Source organism: Suncus etruscus, chromosome 16 (assembly GCF_024139225.1).
Source record: "Suncus etruscus isolate mSunEtr1 chromosome 16, mSunEtr1.pri.cur, whole genome shotgun sequence".
Taxonomy (NCBI): Eukaryota; Metazoa; Chordata; class Mammalia; order Eulipotyphla; family Soricidae; genus Suncus; species Suncus etruscus.
The window spans coordinates 84,190,736-84,214,071 of NC_064863.1; the positions used below are offsets into that span (position 1 = coordinate 84,190,736).

Consider the following 23,336-nt stretch of genomic DNA (forward strand, 5'->3'; position numbering starts at 1 on the left):
TATCAAAAAGCATTTTAAATTAAACTAAAAAAATAAATGTTCAGTACATATCTATTCACTTGAAGAGAAAAGTAGTACTCTATATGTGCAACTAAGTAACTCTGTTTGCTACTACATGATAAATTTAGAATATATTGAACTGGCTTTATAAGAATCCTAAATATTTTTAAATATGAACCATTACTGTCAAGATCTACTTTTATGAAAATGGGGTCAGTTACTTTGCAAGCCTTTTATATACATAGTAGTATATTTCTGGATCTTTTAATTGTGAATTCAGTTACAATTTAAATAAGATTATACAATTACCTGAAATCATAAAGAAGGACTTTGGTGGAAATAATAATGAGGGAGTATATAGATATCAGTCCCAACTCATTATCTTGAATCACTAAATTTTCCTGTTTATTGCTACATATGAAACTTGCTAGTGCCTTACCATGTGCAATGCTTTCCCTTAAACATATACCTATGTAATAGTGACCATCAAAATATCATTGTAAGCATCTGACCCAAGCTATGAGAATTAAATTTATAAATGAGTTGGCTTAGGAGGCAGGGGAGGTAATCATGGGTTACTGGTAAAGGACACTGACACTGGTTTGTAGTTGGAATTTTGTGTGCCTGAAATTAAATTATTAGCAGTATTTTAAATCATGTAGCCTAAATAAATATATTTAAGTACATGAATACACAGAAAACAGTATGCCTAGGATAAGAATTACAAGAATCCCTTCAAGAACACTATGGTCAAACTTAAAGCTTACAGAATTAAAGAAGTTTCTGGCATCTCCCCTTCAAAACACATGCACATATCCAAACACACACACACACACACACACACACACACAACTGAGAACCACTTTTTCTGTGTGTGCAAAATTCTTTGCTATCTTAAGCCCATCTACTCCGAATAAAGGTCAATGGTCAACCCAGCAATTCTATTTTCCAACAAAGCTTCCACAGTTTTCTGTCCACTTCCAGACTTTCAGAAGTCCATTAGTATCTCTAATTTTCTTTCCAACACCAATCAGGTCCTTAACTGGAAACACACTAAATAGGATCTTTCTTTCATGGGTCGACTTTCAGATTTTTGCAAAGGCTTCATGTTTTGCATGGAAAAGTTCTGTGCCCTTTTTCTCTGTTTATGAGGACAATTTGAGAAAGCAGACCTCACCCTTTGAAATAAGCCTTTTACTACACAATTGTAGCTGATTTTGCTACTGAAGGCTGCTAGTTCTTGAGACAGCACTTTAAAAATAACATTTAAATGACTAAAACCAATGTTAAAGATGTCTTAAGATATTAAATTTGTACAGGAAAAAAAACACTTTCTACTCCTCATTAAGTAACATTTTCCCCCCAAACTTTGAGTTGACTCTCAAATCATACATATTATAATAGATATCTGCATTACGTTAAGTACTGATGGAATAATTTGTATTTGCTTGCCCTGCACTTATTTACTTGTTTAAGTCTTAATCAAGATGACAAAATTAAATATAGGAAGACACAATCTTGTTGCTGTGAGATAAACCATTTGGCAAACTAAAATGTCAAATACTCCCACTTTCAAAGTTACATAGAAAAAAATAAGCCTGCAGGATCTAAACTTTCAATTTAATCTAAAGTTAATTGCATATTGATATGATCAGAGCATTGATGAAAATGGTTAGCTTGTAACAGTGGAGTCCACACACCTATTTTAATCTCACCAACCGTCTTTTCTCACATTTGTTACACTTTAGTTTATTTTCTCAACTACCAACTCTTGAATCATTTGAATATACACACATATCCACAATGAAAGTGGGAAAACAAATATGGTTAACAGAAAAAATACTCCAAATGATTGAAATAGACATTATGCCAAAGGCATAAACCTGGGCTCCTCAGTTGAAAGATTGATATATACCTTAACATTAATTTTTGAAATGCTATGGTTGTTTCATTATACAATATATATAACAAATAATATCTTGTTTACATTCAACTTCAAAGTATAAAAATAGACACTTAAATCACGAAACCTAAATTTTAACAACCAAGCTTAGAAGGGTGCCTTAACAGGCAACTTAACATGCCTGTCAGCAGGCTGTGGAGCGGGAGGAGAGTTATGGAATGGACTCTGGGAACACTGGTTGAGGGAGTTTGACACTGGTGTGGGATTGGTGCTGAAACATTGTATGTCTAAAACTTAACTATAAATAACTTAACTTTGTAAATTCAATTCTTTAACTAATAACATATAAAATACACTTAAAATATAACCCATAGTACCCAAATAGAAAACTTTTATTATATTTGTTTTTTGGGCTACAATCAGTGATAAGAAAGGTAGCATTCCTGGTTCAGTCCTTAGGAATCACTCCTAAAGGGCTCAGGGAACATATGTGGTGCTGGGAATGAAATCTAAGCGAGCTACATACAAGACAAGTATTCACTAAACTATCTCTCTATCCTAGAAAATTTCATTAGTTGATGTGAGATTCTTTCTCTCTCCCCCCTTTTTTTTTTTTTGGTTTTTGGATTTTAAACACACCCGTTGACGCTCAAGAGTTATTCCTGGCTATATGCTCAGAAATCTCTTGTGGCTTGGAGGACCATATGGGATGCTTAGGATCAAACCCAGGTCTGTCCTGGGTCAGACGAGTACAAGGCAAAAATGTCCTACCTCTGTGCTATCATTCCGGCACTGACAAGCCACTGGTGTTTCTCAGGTGTTTCCATGGCAAGGACCTCTTGCAGGATATTTATTTATTTATTTATTCATTTATTTATTTATTTTTGGATCACACCCAGTGGTGCTCAAGGGTTATTCCTGGCTCTGTGCTCAGAAATTGTTCCTGGCTTGGGGGACCATAAGGGATGCCGGGGATCAAACCCCCGTCCATCCTGGGTCAACCATGTGCAAGGCAAATGCCTTACCACTGTGCTACCAATCTGTCCCCTCAGTTTCTTTCTTTGTCACACATTTTTTTAATACTACACTCTTTTTCTAACACTTATGAGATAAGAGAGAGTTTGGAATATTAAACAGACATTTTGATCAACTAAAATAAAATATGGTTCTTCTTAAATGTTACATTATGACTGCTGTTTCCTGGACAATACAGTGGAAATTATAATTTCATAATTAGTAGTAGTTTTGTTAAAATGATAATATAACCAAGATTTCTTGGAGTCTCGAACATAGAATATGTCAATAAATGATGCCAAGGGCATGAAATGTACCAGAGTTCTGGTGGAAATTGACAGGACATGATATAAATTCTTGACTTGGCAACAAGCATTTTATATTCTGATCTCAGAGGTCACAAAACTGATCTCAACTAATTTTTCCAACTGTATGTCTTCATCATAAGTACATCATCATTTATGTTCCTCAATCACCTGAGAAATCAGTCTCTTTCCATCTCTATTTATATGTGGATCCTAGAAAGCATCATTTTCCCCTCTAAATTCACTTCTACCTAAAATCACTTCATTCTCTCACCCAAATGCCCTACTCTTGTGAATCACAGAAGTACAATCATTCTTATTTAGGTTCCTTTATTTTATTTTATTATTTATTTTTGTTTTGTTTTTTTCGGGCCATACCCATTTGATGCTCAGGGGTTACTCCTGGCTAAGCATTCAGAAATTGCCCCTGGCTTGTGGGGGGGACCATATGGGATGCCAAGAGATTGAACCACGGTCGCGATCTTTCCTTGGCTACCGCTTGTAAGGCAGACACCTTACCTCTAGCACCACCTTGCCGGCCCCATTTAGGTTCCTTTATATGACAGATACATAACATTGTTTTTAACTTGCCCACAACACTATAGTGATAACACATAGTGATGATCATTTGTTTAAGAGTCACATAAAAACTTAGGGTGCAACTGACTCAAAATCTTTGGAACTGGAGCTCAAAAATCTTCTCTTGAAACATCTATACTTACCTTCAATCTGTGTGTGGTTGTGTGTGTGTATAAGAGAGAGGTTTCTATATGATTGAAACACAACTTTAAAACAGTTTTTGCTTAAAATGTCAAGTGACTATATTTGAAACAGCATTTTAAAAAAATTGGATGGTAGCCCTAACATGGAGTTAGAATTATCTAGATGTCTCTAACTCACAAAGTATTTCAAGCATCATCTTACAAACTTTAAAATCTGCATCTCAGGACTGGTTCATGGACCTGCCAGTAAGAACCAGGAGTCTAACTTTCCCAAAGAAGTCAATTGAATGCCCAATGGGCATAAGAAAAACCATTCACTTTTATTCATAATTAGGAAAATGCAAATAAAAACAATATCTCACATGGGTGAGAATGTCACATATCCAAGTCTGGAAACCATCATTACCAGTATTGTAAATCACAAAAACTCAATCAAAAATATTTTTATTAAAAGAGAGACATCTAAATTTCTCTCATCTCTTCAGTTATCTAGAAAAATGACAACTCGAAACAAAGGAACATGAAAAACCAGCAAGAGAGATAGCCTGCAGAAAGGCAGGTCCACTGTCTATGCCGTCATGCTGAAGAAATCTGGACATGCTGAGTGATTACCAACTGGGAAAGACTGTGGGTGTTGCCTGTGCGTGTTTTTCTACTGTCCTGTGTCCTGAACCTCTCCTGAGTGGGCCGAGAAAGGCCCAGCAAAATTGCTCCCCTAGAGGTTTCTAAAGAGCACAGCCACCCCGCTTGGCTTCATAGATATGCACTCTTTCTAACCAATGAACCCCACCACAACACGCAGAAAAAAAAAATCACGCTACAAGTGTGACAATGGGGAAACCTCGCAGGCAAACACCATGCACAGAGAATGAAGATGATAGCTCTGATGACAAAAAAAAAAAAAATACAAACCATCTGATTAACCTCTCAAATAAGGAGTTTAGAATAGAAATATGGAGGATCCCCATGGAAATAAAAGAAAATATAGCTCTAGCTGAACAGAACACAAAAACAGAAATCATGAAACTCCAAACTAAAATAACAGATCTGCAAAACATGGTAGCTGAACTGAAAAACTCAATGGACATCCTCTCCAGCAGGGTAACAACAGCTGAGAACAGAATCAGTGAACTGGAAGATTAAATGTAGAACAATTCCATACAGAGAAGAGACTGGAAAAGAACCTTAAGGAAAATGATCATACAATGGAAAATGTGTACAAAGAATGTGAACAGATAAAATAGAAGTCTTTGATAAATTCAAAATAAATAACATAATAATCATTGGAGTACTAGAGGCCCAGAAACTGGATCCACAGAAAGAATCAACAGTCTAAAATATCATCACAGAGAAGCTTCCAGAGCTAAAGACTGCATGCAATCAAATCCTGCATGCCCGAAGAGTCCTAGCTAAAAGAGACCTAAAGAAAAACAACCCAAGACACATACTAGTCAAAATGACAAATCTTACAGATAGAGACAGAATACAGAAAGCAGCAAGATCAAAATGCGAAAATACATTCAAAGGAGCATTTATAAGATTTACAGCAGAAATATCACAAGAAACACACAAGGCCAGAAGACAGTGGTGGGATATTGTGACAAGACTGAATGAAATGGAGGCTTCACCTAGAATACTGCATCAATCTCAACTGGCATTTAGGACTGAAGGAAGGATACATAGCTTCACGGATAAACAACAACTCAAAAACTTCACAGATGCAAAACCAGCCTTAAAAGAAAAACTGAAAGGTTTACTTTAAGACAAGACAGACCAACACTATACACAAAAATGACATCAACTCCTATGACAATCATCTCCCTCAATGTCAATGGACTAAATTCAAGAATTAAGACACAAAGAGTGACAAAATGGATCAAAAAGATAAACCCAACCTTCTACTGCCTTCAAAAAACATACCTGCATAATCAGAAAAAAATAGACTCAAAATCAAAGGCTGGAGGAAAATCATCAAAGCAAACAACACCCGTAAAAAAGCGGGGGTGGCCATAATACTATCAGATGATGCAAACTTTATACTCAGAAAAGTTGTAAGCGACAAACATGGACATTTTGTATTACTAAAGGGATATATAGAGAAGTAAAAAATCACTCTCCTAAACATATATGCACTGAATGAGGGGCCAGCAAAATATTTAACACAATTGTTGACAAATTTGAAAAATAATATTAATAACAACACAATAATTGTTGGAGACCTCCACACGGCTTTGTCAACACTTGATAGGTCAACCAGACTGAAACCCAACAATAATATACTAGACCTGAAAAGAAAATTGGAAGAAAGAGGCCTAGTAGATATATATAGGACACTCCACCCCCAGAAACCTAGATATACATTCTTCTCTAATGTTCATGGGACATTCTCCAGGATAGACTATATGCTAGCAAATAATATATACCTCCATAATATCAAGAGGATAGAAATTTTGCCGACTACCTTTATGACCACAAGGCCCTAAAATTATATGCAAACTACAAAGGGATTAGGAAGAAAAACTTTAATACCTGGAAGTTAAACAGCCTAATACTGAATAACCAGTGGGTCCAAAATGAAATCAAAACTTTCCTGGAAACAAATGACAAGAGAGACACAAACAATCAGAACCTATGGGATACAGCAAAAGCAGTACTGAGAGAAAAAATTATAGCTTTGCAAGCACACATCAGGAAAGAAGAAGGGGCATACCTGAATAGCTTAATGACACAGCTCATAGAATTATAAAGTGTTCAAAAAAGAAACCAAAAATAGTGAGACAGAAGGAAATAAAGCTGAGAGCAGAAATCAATGAAGTGGAAACACAAAAAAAATCCGAAAGATCAATGAAAGCAGAAGTTGGTTCTTTGAAAAAAAATAAACAATATTGATAGACCATTGGCAAAAGTAACAAAGAAAGAGAAAGAGAGAAACTTGATCATTCATATTAGAAATGAAAAGGGGGAGATCACTACCGTTGTTGCAGAGATTCAAAGGGTAATCAGAAACTATTTTGAGAAACTCTATGCCACTAAAAATGAAAACATGGAAGAAATGGATAAATTTTGGATTCCTATAACTTTCCATGGTTGAATAAAGAGGATGTAGCATATCTAAACACCCCCATTAACATTGAGGAAATTAAAACGGTAATCAAATGTCTCCTCAAAAACAAAAGACCAGGCCAACGTGAATTCACTAATAAATTTTTTCAAACCTTTTAAGAGGAACTACTACCAATTCATGCAAGACTCTTTCATGAAATCTAAAAAACTTGAACACTTCCAAATAGCTTTTATGAAGCCAACATCACCTTGATTTCCAAAACAGACTGAGATGCTACCAAAAAAGAAAATTACAAATCACTATCCCTGATGAACACAGATGCAAAGACTGTCAACAAAATCCTGGCAAACATGATCCAATGCCTCATCAAGAAGATCATTCATTATGATCAAGTAGGTTTCATCCCAGGAATGCAAGGATGGTTTAGCATCCATAAATCTATCAAAATAATACACAATATCAACAACAAGAAAAATAAAGATCATATGGTCATATCAATAGACGCAAAGAAAGCATTTGATAAGGTCCAACAGCCATTCTTGATCAAAACTCTCAGCAAGATGGGAATGAAAGGAACATTTCTCAATATAGTTAAGGCCAGCTACCACAAGCCGGTGGCAAATATTGTCCTCAATGAAGAAAAAATAAAAGCCTTTCCTCTAATTTCTGGCACTAGACAAGGCTGTCCTCTCTCACCATTCCTATTCAACATAGCGCTGAAAGTACTTTCTATAGAGATTATGAAAAAAAAATACGGATATCAAGGGCATCCAGATAGGAAAGGAAGAAGTCAAGCTCTCACTGTTTGCAGATGACATGATACTTTACTTAGAAAACCCTAAAGACTCTACCAAAAAGCTTCTAGAATCAGTAAACTCATATAGCAATGTGGCAGGCTACAAAATTAACACACAAAAATCAATACACCAATAATGATAGGGAAGAAATGGACATTAAGAAAACAACCCCATTCACATTAGTGCCACACAAACTCAAATATCTTGGAATCAACTGGACAAAAGATGTGAAGGACCTATACAAAGAAAACTAAAAAACTCTGCTCCAAGAAATAAGAGATGACACATGGAAATAAAAACAGAAACCTTGCTCATGAATTGGGAGGATTAACATCATTAAAATGGCAATACTCTCCAAAGCATTGTACAGATTTAATGCGATTCCTCTAAAGATACCATGACATTCTTTAAAGAAGTAGATCAATCACTTTTAAAATTCATTTAGAACAACAGACATACTCAAGCAGCTACAGCAATCCTTGGGGAAAAGAATACTGGAGAAATTACTTTCCCCAATTTTAAACTTTACTACAAAGCAATAGTTATCAAAACAGCATAGTATTAGAATAAAGACAGGCCCTCAATTCCCCAGACATAAAATAAAGAAGGAAGAAATCCTAAATGGAGCAAAGAAAGCCTCTTCAACAAATGGTGTTTACATGACTGGCTAGCCACTTGGAAAAAATTGAACTTAGACCCCAGCTAACTTCATGTACGAAGGTAAAATCCAAATGGATTAAAGACCTCGATATCAGACCCTATACCATAAGATATATAGAACAATACGTAGGTAAAACACTCCATGACATTGAAACTAAGGCATCTTCAATTAGGAGACTGCACTCTCCAAACAAGTGAAAGCAGAGATTAATAGATGGGAATATATTAAGCTGTGTGAGGGTTCTGTACCTCACAGGAAATATTGTCCAGGATACAAGAGCCACCCACTGTGTCGGAGACACTATTCACCCAAAACCCATCAGATAAGGGTCTAATATCCAAAATATATAAGGCACTGATAGAACTTTACAAGGAAAAAAACATCTAATCCCATCAAAAATATGGGGAGAAGAAATGGACAGACACTTTGACAATGAAGAAATACAAATGGCCAAAAGGCACATAAAAAAATGCTCCACATCACTAATCATCAGGGAGAGGCAAATCAAAACAACTTTGATGTACCACCTTACACTACAGAGATTGGCACACATCACAAAGAATGAAAACAAGCAGCGGTGGCAGGGATGTGGAGAGAAAGGAACTCTTACCCACTGCTGGTGGAAATGCCATATAGTCCAACTTTTATGGAAAATGATATAGAGATTCCTCCAAAAACTGGAAATCGAGCTGCCCTTTACGTCCAGCTATACCACTCCTAGGAATGTACCCTAGGAACACAACAATACTATATAAAATCTCTTCCTTACACCTATTCCTTACAGCACTATTTTCCATAACAAGACCCTGGAAACAACCAAGATACCCTTCAACAGATGAACAGCTAAAGAAAGAGAGGTACCACATCACAAGGAATGAGAACAAGCAGTGCTGGCGGGGATGTGGAGAGAAAGGAACTCTTATCTACTGCTAGTGGGAATGCCACCTAGTTCAACCTTTATGGAAAGCAATATGGAGAATCCTCCAAAATCTAGAAATCGATCTCCCATAAGATCCAGCTATACCACTCCTAGGAATATACCCTAGGAACACAAAAATACAATACAAAAATCCCTTCCTTACACCTATATTCATTGCAGCACTATTTACCATAGCAAGACTCTGGAAACAACCAAGATACCCTTCAACAGATGAATGGCTAAAGAAACTGTGGTACATATACACAATGGAATATTATGCAGCTGTCAGGAGAGATGAAGTCATGAAATTTTCCTATACATGGATATACATGGAATCTATTATGCTGAGTGAAATAATTCAGAGAGAGAGAGAAAGAGAGAAAAACGCAGAATGGTCTCACTCATCTATGGGTTTTAAGAAAAGTGAAAGACATTCTTTCAATAATAATTTCCAGACACAAAAGAGAGAAGGGCTGAAAGTTACCGCTCACCTCATGAGGCTCACCACAAACCGGGATGAGTTTAGTTAGAAAAATCACTACGTTTTGAACTATCCTAATACTGAGAATGTATGAAGAAAATAGAAAGCCTGTCTAGAGTACAGGCGGGGGTTAGGTGGGGAGGAGGGTGATTTGAGACATTGGTGATGGGAATGTTGCACTGGTGATGGGTGGTATTCTTTACATGAATGAAAACCAAACAACACAATCATGTATGTAATCAAGGAGTTTAAATGAAAAATAAATATTAAAATAAATAAATAAATATATAAAGTGACCCACAGAATCCAAAAAAAAAAAAGAAACAGTGGTACATACACACAATGGAATATTATGCAGCCATCAGGAGATATGAAGTCATAAAATTTTCCTATACATGGATGTACATGGCATCTATTATGCTGAGTCAAATAAGTCAGAGAGAGAAAGACACAGAATGGTCTCACTCATCTATGATTTTTAAAAAAAATTAGAAGAGATTCTTGCAATAATAATTTTCAGAGACAAAAGAGAAGATGGATGGAAGTTACAGCTCACCTCAGGAAGCTCACCACAAAGAGGGATGAGTTTAGTTAGAGAAATAACTACGTTTTGAACTATCCTAATAAAGAGAATGTAGGAGGGAAATAGAAAGCCTGTCTAGAGTACTGGCTGGGGTAGGGTGGGAATGAGGGAGTTTTGGGACACTGGTGATGGGAAATTTGCACTGGTGATAGGGGTGTTCTTTACATGACTGAAACCCAACCACAATCATGTTTGTAATCAAGGTGTTTAAATAAAATATTAAAAAGAGAAATATTACTCACAAAGATAAATAAATAAAGATATTTAAAAAAATGAAAACTCCTTTCCAATCTACATGGCATGTAAAGTGTTTATTTTACACACTGGAGCAAAAATTGAATTCCTTTAAAAGTGACATTATAATTAAACTGCTTACTAAATTAACTTCAGTTTAGTTGACATTGATAAAATATAGAGATTATAAAACTCCTAACTTACATCATTTTAGTGATAATGATAAATGTGGCAGCATTCTTTAGACTAAACCTACTTGCCACAAGCATATTTCCAATACCACACTTACCTCACTTTTTAGTACTGTAAATCCACAAAATTTATGTTGAACATAAGATTAGAAAATTGAGAAAACCAAATGAAGATATCTGAAAAGACTGAATATAAATGGTATTATACATTTCTGGAAACTATAAATTATTTTTAAAAAAGATAAATTCTGATGAGAATTTAGAAATTGGAATAATCCTCAAGGTTGTTTTTACAATGAGTATTTTAATATAATTTTTATTTTAATCATAGTGGCCTAAATATCATTGACAATAATATTTGTGGCACATATTAACATAAAATCAGAGGAATTCCCATCACCGAATTGTCCTCCCTCCACCTCCGTTCCCGTCCTACCTCCCATATTCTCCTCTCTCACCCCCGGGTCTGCCAGAATAAGTGGTCCCCTCTGTGCCCAGCTGACTACTTAGTGGTCCTACACCTGTTTGGTCTTGGCACCTCCCTTATTTCCCGCTCTAGTTGGGAGGCGGGATTAGATAGTTCAAGTTATGTGGTTTTGTTTGAAGAAGAGAAAAGTAATAAACTGGGGAAAAATCAAATATGCCGAAAATGGGCGGAGTTTTTCTGGAAGCTCTGGTCCTAGTTTTGAGAGACGAAGGGGAAAAAGGAGGTGGAACACCACAACAGTACAAAAAGAAGTGTCAAATAAAACATCCAGTGAACACTCCAACAATAAGCACCACATAAAGGCCATGGTCTTGAGATAAAAAACATGGCAGAGGGCCTGGAGAGATAGCACAGTGGTGTTTGCCTTGCAAGCAGCCAATCCAGAACCAAAGGTGGTTGGTTCAAATCCCGGTGTCTCATATGGTCCCCCGTGCCTGCCAGGAGCTATTTCTGAACAGACAGCCAGGAGTAACCCCTGAGCACCGCTTGGTGTGGCCCAACCCCCCCCCCCTAAAAAGAAAAAACAACATGGCAGAGCACATAAAGGAAGAAAGGAAAAGAAGAAAAAAAATAAATATGAACTTAAGTCAACAAAACAACATTAATATATTTAAGAAATAAAAATGCAATGAGTATTTATTTCTTAAATATATTAGTATTGTTTTGTTGACTTAATAGATAGTAACTCTACCTAAAATAATCCCCAGCAATTTCTTGTATACTCCAGACCATTTGCTTCCATTATAAAAGTCTGCTTTCATTGCTCCTACAGTATCACTTCTCTTAGAATAATTGTTAATGCAAACAACCACCTAATTGTTTTCTATGTAGCATGGAAAATAAGAATTGAGAAAGTTAGTTCCTTTACACTAATTGACATATTTTATTTTTAGGATGCTGATGGTTTCTTAGAAAATAAATAGTATAACTTTATAATGTTGCAAGTGTTAAACTATTTCTTTACATTAGTCAAAAAAATTGATTCTGGCATTTTTCCCACATCAAGAAAATCAGAGCTTTGAAGGCAAGGAGCAAATGAATACTTATACAGAGCCCTTTATAACTTCACAACCCCTGCCTTCTTGGAAAATCAGAATTCACAGTGGTTGATCAGAACCCCAACTGCTTTGTTTGTGTTGGACTAGGACAAGAAGTTACTAGAGCCAACAGCACACTCATGTTTTAATAAAGAAACCCTGTTTTCTGACTTCAAAAGATCAAGAAAAACAAACATCAATAAAAGGAAACTGACTTCACTGAAAACAGTGATCAAGCAAGAGAGTACTAAGTTATGTCTGTGATATATTAACTTAAGATCTGACTTCAAAATAATACTTATGCTTATTCATAAGAAGTTATTCTTATGCTTCACTTTCCATTTTCCACTTTAAAATAATTCTTCCTTAAAATTTCCTCATTACCCACTATGTAAGTTTCTTCCCAATGATACCCACTAATTATTCTTATTGGACCCAAGATAATTTACATTTGTTTATAGTTTACATTTTCTTTATTTACATTTATGCCCTACCCTACATTACACAAATTCTGTGATAGCAGAGCCTACATATTGTAACTCACAAAGACATTTCATATAGTGAAACTGTAATTAGACAATAACATACAAGATAAAATCTGTTGGCTACATGAATTGATCTTTTTTATTGCTTCTATCTTTTCAATATTTGTTAATTCTATAATAATGCTCCATATAATTCCTTAATAAAAACCATGTTTGTCATTTGTCTTTCTTCAGGTGATGAGTTTTGATTCGTAATGCTTATTTGTTGACATCTGTAAAATCACTTTACTTTTTCCTTCACTTTTGTCGGGTTAATTAGCACAAATGCCCATAATTACGGTACATCGACCTTGACCCTCAAATAATTTATATTAAACTCTGTCTAATAAAAGTGGCAGAGAAAGAGCAGAGAACAAGAAGCTTGGCTGTATCACTAAGATCCAAGGAACTGCTTGATATATCCTGGTCAGAATGCACCCATTTCTGGGACTTTCTCTGATTTCTTGTGCAAAACTGAAAGCTGAGACCCCACATATTACAGAATGGTGCCTGAACAGGCACATGAAAACTTAAAAACAATGAGTGGAATAATAAATTTCTTAGATTACTGAATAATGAAACTTGTATCGCCATGTCAGCCCTATCCTGCTGCACCAAATGGCTAGAGCTTCTACTGGAGGGTTACATAAACGACCTTTTGAGTTGCCTCACATTGCTCTGGGTTACTTACCAACATTTTTGAAGATAAACTGTACATGGCATATCTGTTAAAAAATCTTCTGTATGCATGGCTCAAGAAGGGAAGAGTGTTTTTTACAGCAGTGAAGAATTCTTACTCAAAAGACCTTCCTAAGGACTGTGCTGGACCCAGTGGAATAAGCAAAATTGTGTTAATGATGTCTGACAAGTGTGTGCAGGATACAGTAATGAAGAGTCCTTACTCAAAAGATTTTCCTAATTTTAGTACTAGACCCAACAGATAAGCTAAATTATGTTTATGATGCCTGGAAAATGTGTGCAGGATACAAGAGTTAAGAATTCTCACTCAAAAGACTTTTCCAGGGTCAATACAAGACACAGTGGAATGAGCAATTTGGAGACAGATAAGATAAAGCTGGCAATTCAAGTCTTCTTCCATTCCTATATGGATGCCCTTGATATCATTCTTTTGCCTAATTGCTGTAGCAAGTATTCCAGTACTATGTTGAATAGGAGTGGTGAGAGAGGGGAGCTTTGTCTTGTACCAGATTTTAGAGGAAAGGCTTTTAGTTTTTCTCCATTGAGGATGATGTCTATCATTGGTAGATGGCCTTGACTATATTGAGAAAAGTTCCTTTCATTCACTTCTTGATGAGAGTTTTTATTTTATCAAGAATGGGTGTTGGAACATAGCAAATGCTTTCTCCACATCTATAGATATGATCATATGGTTTTAATTATTCTTGCTATTGATATGCTGTATTATGTTGATTAATTTACAGATGTTAAAACATCCTTTTGGGGTTGGAAATTTAGAATGGAGATAAGACATTTGCCTTGCATGCAGAAGGTCAGTGATTTGAATCCAGGCAACCAATATGGTCCCCTGAGCCTGTCGGGAGGGAATTCTGAGCATAGAGCCAAGAATAACCCTTAGCACTGCTGGGTGTGACCCAAAAAAAAAAACAAAACCAAAACAAACAAACAAACACACACAAACACACACACACACACACACACACACAAACACCTTTGCATTCCTGGAATGAAACCTACTTGATCATGGTGAATGATCTTTGGATAAGGCACTGACTCCTGTTTGCCAGAATTTTGTTGAGGATTGTGTTCATCAGGGATACTGGTCTGTAATATTTTTTTTTTGGCACCATCTCTGTCTGGTTTTGGTATCAAGGTGATGTTGTCTTCATAAAAACTATTTGGAAGTATTCTCATTTTTTCAATTTCATGAATAAGCCTGGCCAGGACTGATAGTAGTTCCTCTTGAAGGTTTGGAAAATATTTATTACTAAATCCATCTGAATCTTGGCTTTTATTTTTGGAAGGGGGAGACATTAGATTACCATTTTAATTTACTCAATAGTGATGGGGTGTTTAGATATTCTGATTCAACCATGGATGTTATGAGTCCAAGAATTTATTCATTTCTTTCATGTTTCGTGGCATAAAGTTTCTCAAAGTAGTCTCTGATTACCTTTGAATCTCTGTAATATCTGTAGTGATCTCCCCTTTTCATTTCTTTTTCTCCCTCTAACCTTCCATATTAACCTGTGTCTCTACTGTAGATACTTTCTTTATTTTTCTTTATTTAAACATCTTGATTACAAATATGATTGTGATTAGGTTTTAGTCATGTAAAGAACACCCACCTTCACCAGTGCAACATTCCCACCACCAATGTCCCAAATCTCCCTCCATTCCACCCCACCCCCACATGTACTCTAGACGGCTTTCCAGTTCCCTCATTCATTCACATGAGTATGGTAGTTCTCAGTGTAGTTATTTTTATAACTTCACTCACCACTCTTTGTGGTGAGCTTCATGAAGTAGCTGGAAGTTCCAGCCCTCCTCTCATTGTCTCTGAGAATTGTTGCAAAGATGACTTTTATTTTTCTTAAAACCCATAAATGAGTGAGACTATTCTGCATCTCCTCCCTCTGACTTATTTCACTCAACATGATAGACTCCATGTACATCCATGTATAGAAAAATTTCATGACTTCATCTCTCCTGACAGCTGCATAATATTCCATTGTGTATATGTACCACTTTTCTTTAGCCATTCATCTGTTGAAGGGCATCTTGGTTGTTTCCAGAGCCTGGCTATTGTGAATAGTGCTGCAATAAATATAGGTGTGAGGAAGTGGTTTTTGTGTTGTATTCTTGTGTTCCTTGGGTATATCCCTAGGAGTAGAATAGGTGGGTCGATTGGGAGCTCAATTTCCAGTTTTTGGAGGAATCTCCATATCACTTTCCATAGAGGTTGGACTAGACGCATTCCCACCAGCAGTGGATAAGATATTAACATGGCTTTTTTAAGGGTGTTGTTTGATTGGATGATTTTCCTCCAGCCTTTGATTTTGAGTCTATGTTTGTTCTGACTATTCAGGTGTGTTTATTGTAGGCAGCAGAAGGTTGGATTCATCTTTTTGACAGACCACGATTCAACCCACCACCGGTGTCCCCAAGCCAGGAGTGATTTCTGATAGCATAGCCAGGAGTAACCCCTGAGAGTCACCGATTGTGGCCCAATAACACAAAAAACAAACAAAAAAGAGTGATTCCTAAACACAGTTAGGAAGTAAACCCTAAGTAAAATAAAAAACAAACCAAATATAAGCCTCTCAAATTGAGGGGAAAATAGTGGAGGGTACCAAGACCAAACAGTTGTATGATCACTATGTGTTAATAAAAATGATCAGACTTAGGTACCAAACCTTAAGCCAGTGATGGCAGAATCGATGTCCAATCTACAACAAGCTAGACACGGAGGGGACCACATATACTAGTATCATGAGGGGTAAGGGTGGGGGATAGGGGATGCATGCTGGGAATGGGGGATGGAGAGATGACAACTCCAGTGGTGGGAATTCCCCTGATTCAATGTCAATATGTACCTAAAATATTACTCTGAAAGATTTGTAACCACTTTGATCAAAATAAAAATTATTAAAAATATGTATATAAATGTATATATAATCACTATTAAATAAACAAAAAATTACAAAATTGTTCATGATTGAGTTTCAGCTATACAAAGTCCAACACCCATCCTTCACCAGTGCACATTTCTCTCCATCCAATGCCCTCAGTTTACCTCCCACTGTCCCTCGCCTCTCTCTATGGAAGACTCTCTCTCTTTGGAAAATGTCTGTTCAATTATAATTAAAAATTTTTAAGTATAGTATGAAGTAAAAGAGTCTCACTCAGAGAAACATGATTTGTTTAAAATACTTTTACTTGTTCACTAGACACTGTTACTCATTCTTTAAATTCTATGAACTTGCTTTTTTCACCTAAGAAATCTGAGCTATGATAGAATATAAAATGTTTACCAACTGGGTTGCTTCCTAAAAAGGTGCTTTTATTTTATGGATTTACTTATAAAAATTTTGAAAGAGGACTTGTTTTTATATAGTTCTCCAGGTATTTTCAATATATGACAATTTGTTTCCAGATCTGAGTTGCAGATACTTCATCCCTTTCATATTAGCTATAAACAATGACAAAACATAGCATTAAGCTGAGGGCTATTGTACAGTATTAGTTAACCTTTAAACAATTATCTTTTATTGAAAGTGATAAAAGTAGATATGTGGTATTGTATTCTTTTGTTTTGGTCTCTTCGGGGGCAACAACTAACCTGTGTGGGGAGCTCCACTTGGTTGTTTCTTCAGGGTCCCTGCCTATGGTTCTCAGGATCTGAGAATCAAACTCAGGCATTCAGCATGTAGAACATGTGTTCAAACTCATGAGTGATCTTCCTGACATAAGGCAAATTTTTTAATTTTTAATTTTTAATATCAGATTTCTGTCTCCTTGCCTTGTCATGTTTCAAGGAAAACATAAATGCCTGTTATTATATCCAAATCATGGACCAGTTCAGCTAATTTTTCCTTAACAGGTACCTGCAATAAGCCGTCATTAAAAAATGTCTTTTTCATCAAGCTTCACCTCAACACAGAAATAAGTAATAAAACATTATAAGTTCTGGAAGGTAAAAGATTTATAAGTGTTTTGGGGTAGGTGACGTGAAGAAAAATTTAAGGAGACATCTGATATGAACTTCAAGGGTAAAATCTTGTGTCATTTAGCAAAAGAAGTATATTATATAAAGAGTTGATTTTTGTTTTCTTGCCTCTTAAATATTTTAAGCTTCAAGACAAAGTTTATTTAACATAACACACACTAAATTATTAGTTACCTGATATTAGGGTCATAGATAGGCCCCTCAAATTTAAAGAAAAATACAGTTTTTTTTTAATTCATGTCTTTTTGGAGGAATCCTTCCTGAATTTATCACACACTTCCTTGTTAATGTGGTATGTTGAAAATGCAATTCAACACAGTTGATTTAAAGCAATAGCCATCAAAGTGTATTATATAGAACACTAAGTCTAGAAGTGGAAGTTATCTTAATGGTGTTTTTTAAGGGGGGTTCTGATGTCAAATAAATTTCACAGATTCTAATGTCACTTGGATTGTCTTAAAACAAGAAACATTTCTGTCTGTAGTGGCTAACCGTGATGAAAAAATAAATCCATGTCAGAATGTGTAGTGACCCCCAAAATATTGAGAAATGGAATGTCAATCTTTCTCCCCTGGTGAGTTCTTCCTTTCTCAATTCCTTAGAGTGGCTGAAAGACTAGAAAGGGAGAAAAAAGGAGAGACAGCAGGAAGACATGACAAGCAATGAGCTGACTATGTTAGTGACAATGACTGTTTCTCTTTTCCACTAGCTTTCAGTAGCACTGGGTTTGATCAACTGTTGTTGCTTATGTTTTCTACTGGAAGTGCTGTTTTCTGTCAGGCAGCTGCCCTCAGCTGCGCTCATTGGGAGTCATGTACGGACACTAAATCAGAAGTAGGCTTACTGTTATTCTTTAATATCAGGATGAGGATGGTAGAAATATGCACAACAAATATGTGAAACATAGAAAACAAAGGTAAAGGATAAAAAATGATACCAGACCCTTTCTATGGGAAATAATTTTTGAGTTTGTTTGCATATGCTCTCTATGTATAAAACTGTAGAAGGTAATGAAAATTAAAAAATAGTACTTTTTAATTTTATCAAATTTTAAAGAGTATGTATTCTTTGAAAAATATTTAACCATTTATAAAGTATTAATTCTATTTAGGAATAAAAGCTTTTTTTGTAAGCTTCTCTACTATTAAATTAGCGGTAATAATTCATATTATTTATGATAAAGAGATGGTGAAAATTTCCTCTTCATGTAACTGATATCTCAATCTACTATCAAGTACTGGAATGCTATTTACTTACTAAATACTTTTTACCTACTCCTCTAAGTATGAGTGATTTATTTCTTTCTAAATATACTTAACTCTTTATAGGCTATTCATTTATAGTAAAATATAATAAACAAATTCATCTACATATATTTTTAAAGGTGTTACTTATAGGTTTTTATATGATAGTAGTGGTAAAGGAAAGAAACATAATTTCTAAAATCTAAAGAAAGCAAAACACAAGAAGAAGACTAAACTAGATGTGTGAATAACATTTTGCCATACCCCAGTGAATATGTCACTTCAGTGACACAAAAGTACTCATTTGCAATGTAGCACTAATGTGATTTTTTGGGGGGTTGGGGCTTTTTGTTTGTTTTTTGGTTTTTTGGGGTCACACCCGGCAGCGCTCAGGGGTTACTCCTGGCTTTATGCTCAGAAATCCCTCCTGGCAGGCTCAGGGAACCATATGAGATGCTAGGATTCGAACCACCATCCTTCTGCATGCAAGGCAAACACCCTACTTCCATGCTATCTCTCCGGCTCCCTGGTGTTGTTTTATTCATGCGATTTGCTACTACATGGATCTAGAGAGAATTACAGCAAGTAGCTAGTCAGAGAGAGAAAGAAAAAGACAGCATGATCTTCATATATATATATATATGTATATATACATATATATTAATAATAATAGTTGGGAAAAATAAGTGCTCAAAGTCAATAGAAACAAAGAACATGAGAATAAGTCTTTAGCGGGAAACTTTCTACTTGAGGGGAACTAGGATAGGACAGAGATTAAAACACTTCAACAATGGTAGAAAAAAGTGGTCTCTCAGGATGAGGAAGCTTTTTGAAAAGTGGTAAACTGTTAAGCATAAAAACCTGTGAATAATAGTACTGTAAATCATAATGCCTAAAATGTATAATTGAAGTTCCTATCATAGTGGCAGCCTCAAACTTTGGAGGAGAATTGGGGCTCTGGTAGCGAACAGTAGACATTGGTGAGGGAATTGGCACTGGCATATATATTGTATGCCAGAGACCCAGACAAGAATAAGTTTGTAACTGACTAAATTTAATATATAAATTAATAGATAGAATTATATTTAGTGCTTACATCCCAATTTTCATCTTTGTGTTACTTTGCAAAATATAACTTTCAAAACATATCTGATCATTTATATTTTTATTTTTATAGTTCATTTGCTAAATATAAAAGATCTTTACAGATATTAAAACTATGTCATTCTCAACTTATTTTTAAGAGAACAGAAACAGAAAAAGTGATCAGAAAAGTGGAGGGTTTGGCACACCAAACAATGTTCAGGGATTATTCCTAGCTCTGCATTCAGGAATAACTCCTGGCTGTGCTTGGGGGACCATATAGGATGCTGCAATTTGAACCAGGGTTGGCTGTGTGCAAAACAAGAATCTTATCCTTTGTACGATCATGCAGGCCACTGTCATACCTTTTAAAACAGATTTGAACCTTAAAATTTAGAATTCCTGATACCTAAACTTGGATGTTAATCACATATTCCTTCCTAGATATAGATTATAAGCATTAGTAAGTAGATACTGGTAAAGGGATTATTGGAAATTTGTATATGAAGACTCAATCATTAATAACTTTGTAACTTAGTAATTCACAGTGATTCATTAAAAACAAGTTTTAAAAGTCAAAAATTTTAAGGTATACTATAAATCAATCAAGAGAGGCTAATTCAAAATGTTTTATGAAATTAGGTTAATCATTATCAAAAATTGTTTAACAGTGTGCTTGTATCTCTCTATCACAATAGGAGTCGTTTCATAAAAGTGATAATTTAAAGTCACTAAATTTTTACATTTGTATCTTAATTACATAAAATCTATGAATAATCAAATATTAGTCTCTCTTCAATTATCTGGTTTAATAAAAGAAAAATACTATTAATGCAAGACAAGACTAAAGTCACTCCATAAACTTTAGATCAAGTACTTGCGTTCAAAATTCTAGTTTTTAAAATAATTTGCTTTAAATAAATTTATTAAAATTTCTGTTCATAATATAAATGGTGAAGTCAACATATCTAATTTTTATTTAACTAATGAAGAAATTTTCAAATTACTTTCATCAGATGTAAGTTATTAGTCCAAAACTTTTATTTATCATGAGAATGCCACAAACCATTATTTTAAAGACAGCTACAAGCATAATTATTCTGTTTTTATATTATTTAATAATTACAAAAAACATGGGCATTGCTAGTATCATTTTATGAATTAATGGAGGTACAACCGGACCTGACCCAAGATATATCAAGTGACTAGTCTATGTAGTTTCATGCCAGAAATTCTATTTCAGGAAACTTAACTTTCTCAATCATTATTTCAGAATAAATCACTTACATGAACCCAAATAGTACAGGAAACCACTAAAATCAAGAGATGTCAGACAGACATATGCTGAATAATTCAGCAGAAAGAAAAGAAAAAAAGTTGGACAAGAGAAAAATATAACTGATGTCTGTTCAAAGGCCCACTTTTGAAAATAGCTTGTTTATTCTACTCTGTATATGTTCTGTGCACTGTAACTTTCATGGGGTTCTATTTACTTGAACTCTGTATCAAAGTTAAAGAAAAAATGTATTAAACAATTTTAAAGGTTTCTGCTATCTCTAACAATGTATATAATCCTATTCCTCTACCATTCTAATAAAGCAGATATGAAGTTGGTGGTCTTATAGTGAAACAGTATAAAGTTACAAGATACAAAATCAATACAATGAATCTATTTGTTGATATAATCAATGATTAAATAATGAGCTAAAATGGGAAATTAAAAAATGTAACCACGGTGATGAAAGTCTGTGCATTAAAAACATTGACAATGTTATTAAAAGAAATAGGCAACATAAAGACATGGGAAGGTATTTAGTGCTCATGGATTGGGGGTCTAGTTACTAAATGGCCTTTAAAATGGCCACTGGAAACCAAAGAATCTCAATCAAATATTTTTTGTTTTGGGGGCCACACCCAATAGTGTTCAGGTGTTACTGTTGGCTCTGTGCTCAGAAAGTACTCTTGGCAGGTTCTGTAGTCCTATGGGATGCCAGGAATCAAACCCAAGTTGGCTGTATTAAAGACAAATATCTTATCTGCTGTGCTATCCTCCAGCGGCCCCAGTGGTCGGCAACCTGCGGCTCGCGCGGGAGCCACATGTGGCTCTTTACACTTTTAATTTGGCTCTTCCGTGTGCCGGATGGCCACTCCAGGAGTCAGGACTCTGCTCCTAGCCTCGGTCAGTGCGCACCCTGTGTGGCTCTCAAAATAAATTTCAATCGTGGTTTTGGCGAGATTTGGCTCGGTTGAAAAAGAAAGATTGCCGACCACTGCTCCAGCCGAATAAAATATTTTAAATAAAATGACTATCATGTCTAGATCAATCTACTGATGTCAGTCCTTATTAAAGTACCAATATAATTTTTTTAAAAATAGATAAAACAATTCTAAAATTAGTATAGGATAAAAAGATATTCCTAAAAGTAAAAGCAATTATCAGAAAAAGAATAAAAATGAAGTGAACCAGTCTTTCTTAATTCAACCTATATTAGAAATCAATAGGAAAATATTGAAACTGCAGAAAGTATATAGGCCGATGTAACAGAATATAGAACCTAGAAATAAAGATGCATGCGTAGACATTTAATTTATGACAAAAGAGCCAAGTCTGCATAATGGAGAATGGAAAGTTTCTTAAATGGTGCTGGAAAATTGGGAAGGGTGATATAAAATAAAGAAATTTAACTTCTCTTTAGCATCTAAACAAACAAAAAAATTAACTCAAAATGTACCTAAAACTGGACTAGACTCAGACCATTAAGAAAGGAGTGAAAATGTAAGTGATACATTCCAGAATCTCAGAATCAGTAATGTATTGGGACACTCAAATTAAATAGCAAGGAAAAAAAAAAAACAAGTACAAACAAATGTGATTCCATCAAAATTCTTTCTTTTTTCTTCAGGGGAGAGCGCGAAAGCAGTCCCCACTACCACAAATCATGAGGTCGAGTTTCCCACATTTGGGGAAATCGCAGGGGTCAGCACATCCGGAGTGCAATGGATAAGCCTCACCCTGGGAAAACCACCTTCGTGATCATGGTATCTCCCCTGCCAGGTAAGTATCCATCAAAATTCTTATACAGCAAAGAAATTACCACAAAGCAATAGATAAAGACAAACTGGAAATTTAAAAAAAACAAAAAAGGTATTTGCACATCATATATCTTCTGAGGACTTGTTTAACATTCAAAATATACACAAAGAATTTACTACTATCACCACCATAGCAACAACTCAAAAGCAAGTAAACCATCCAAAATTGGGCAAAAAACTTGAATATGTGCAAACAAAATATTCAGACAACCCATAGACAAAGGAAAAAAATGCTCAAAGTTACACAGCATAATGAAAATTAAAACAACTTTTATGAAAAATAAAA

General features: G+C 35.2%; 1 non-coding gene across 1 annotated transcript; it reads right to left on the minus strand.

Moving 5' to 3' along the window:
* Positions 1–22,858: 22,858 nt before the first annotated feature.
* Positions 22,859–23,020, minus strand: LOC126033041 (U1 spliceosomal RNA). Its single transcript, XR_007504197.1, has one exon. It is a non-coding gene; the product is annotated as a U1 spliceosomal RNA (small nuclear RNA).
* Positions 23,021–23,336: the final 316 nt, after the last annotated feature.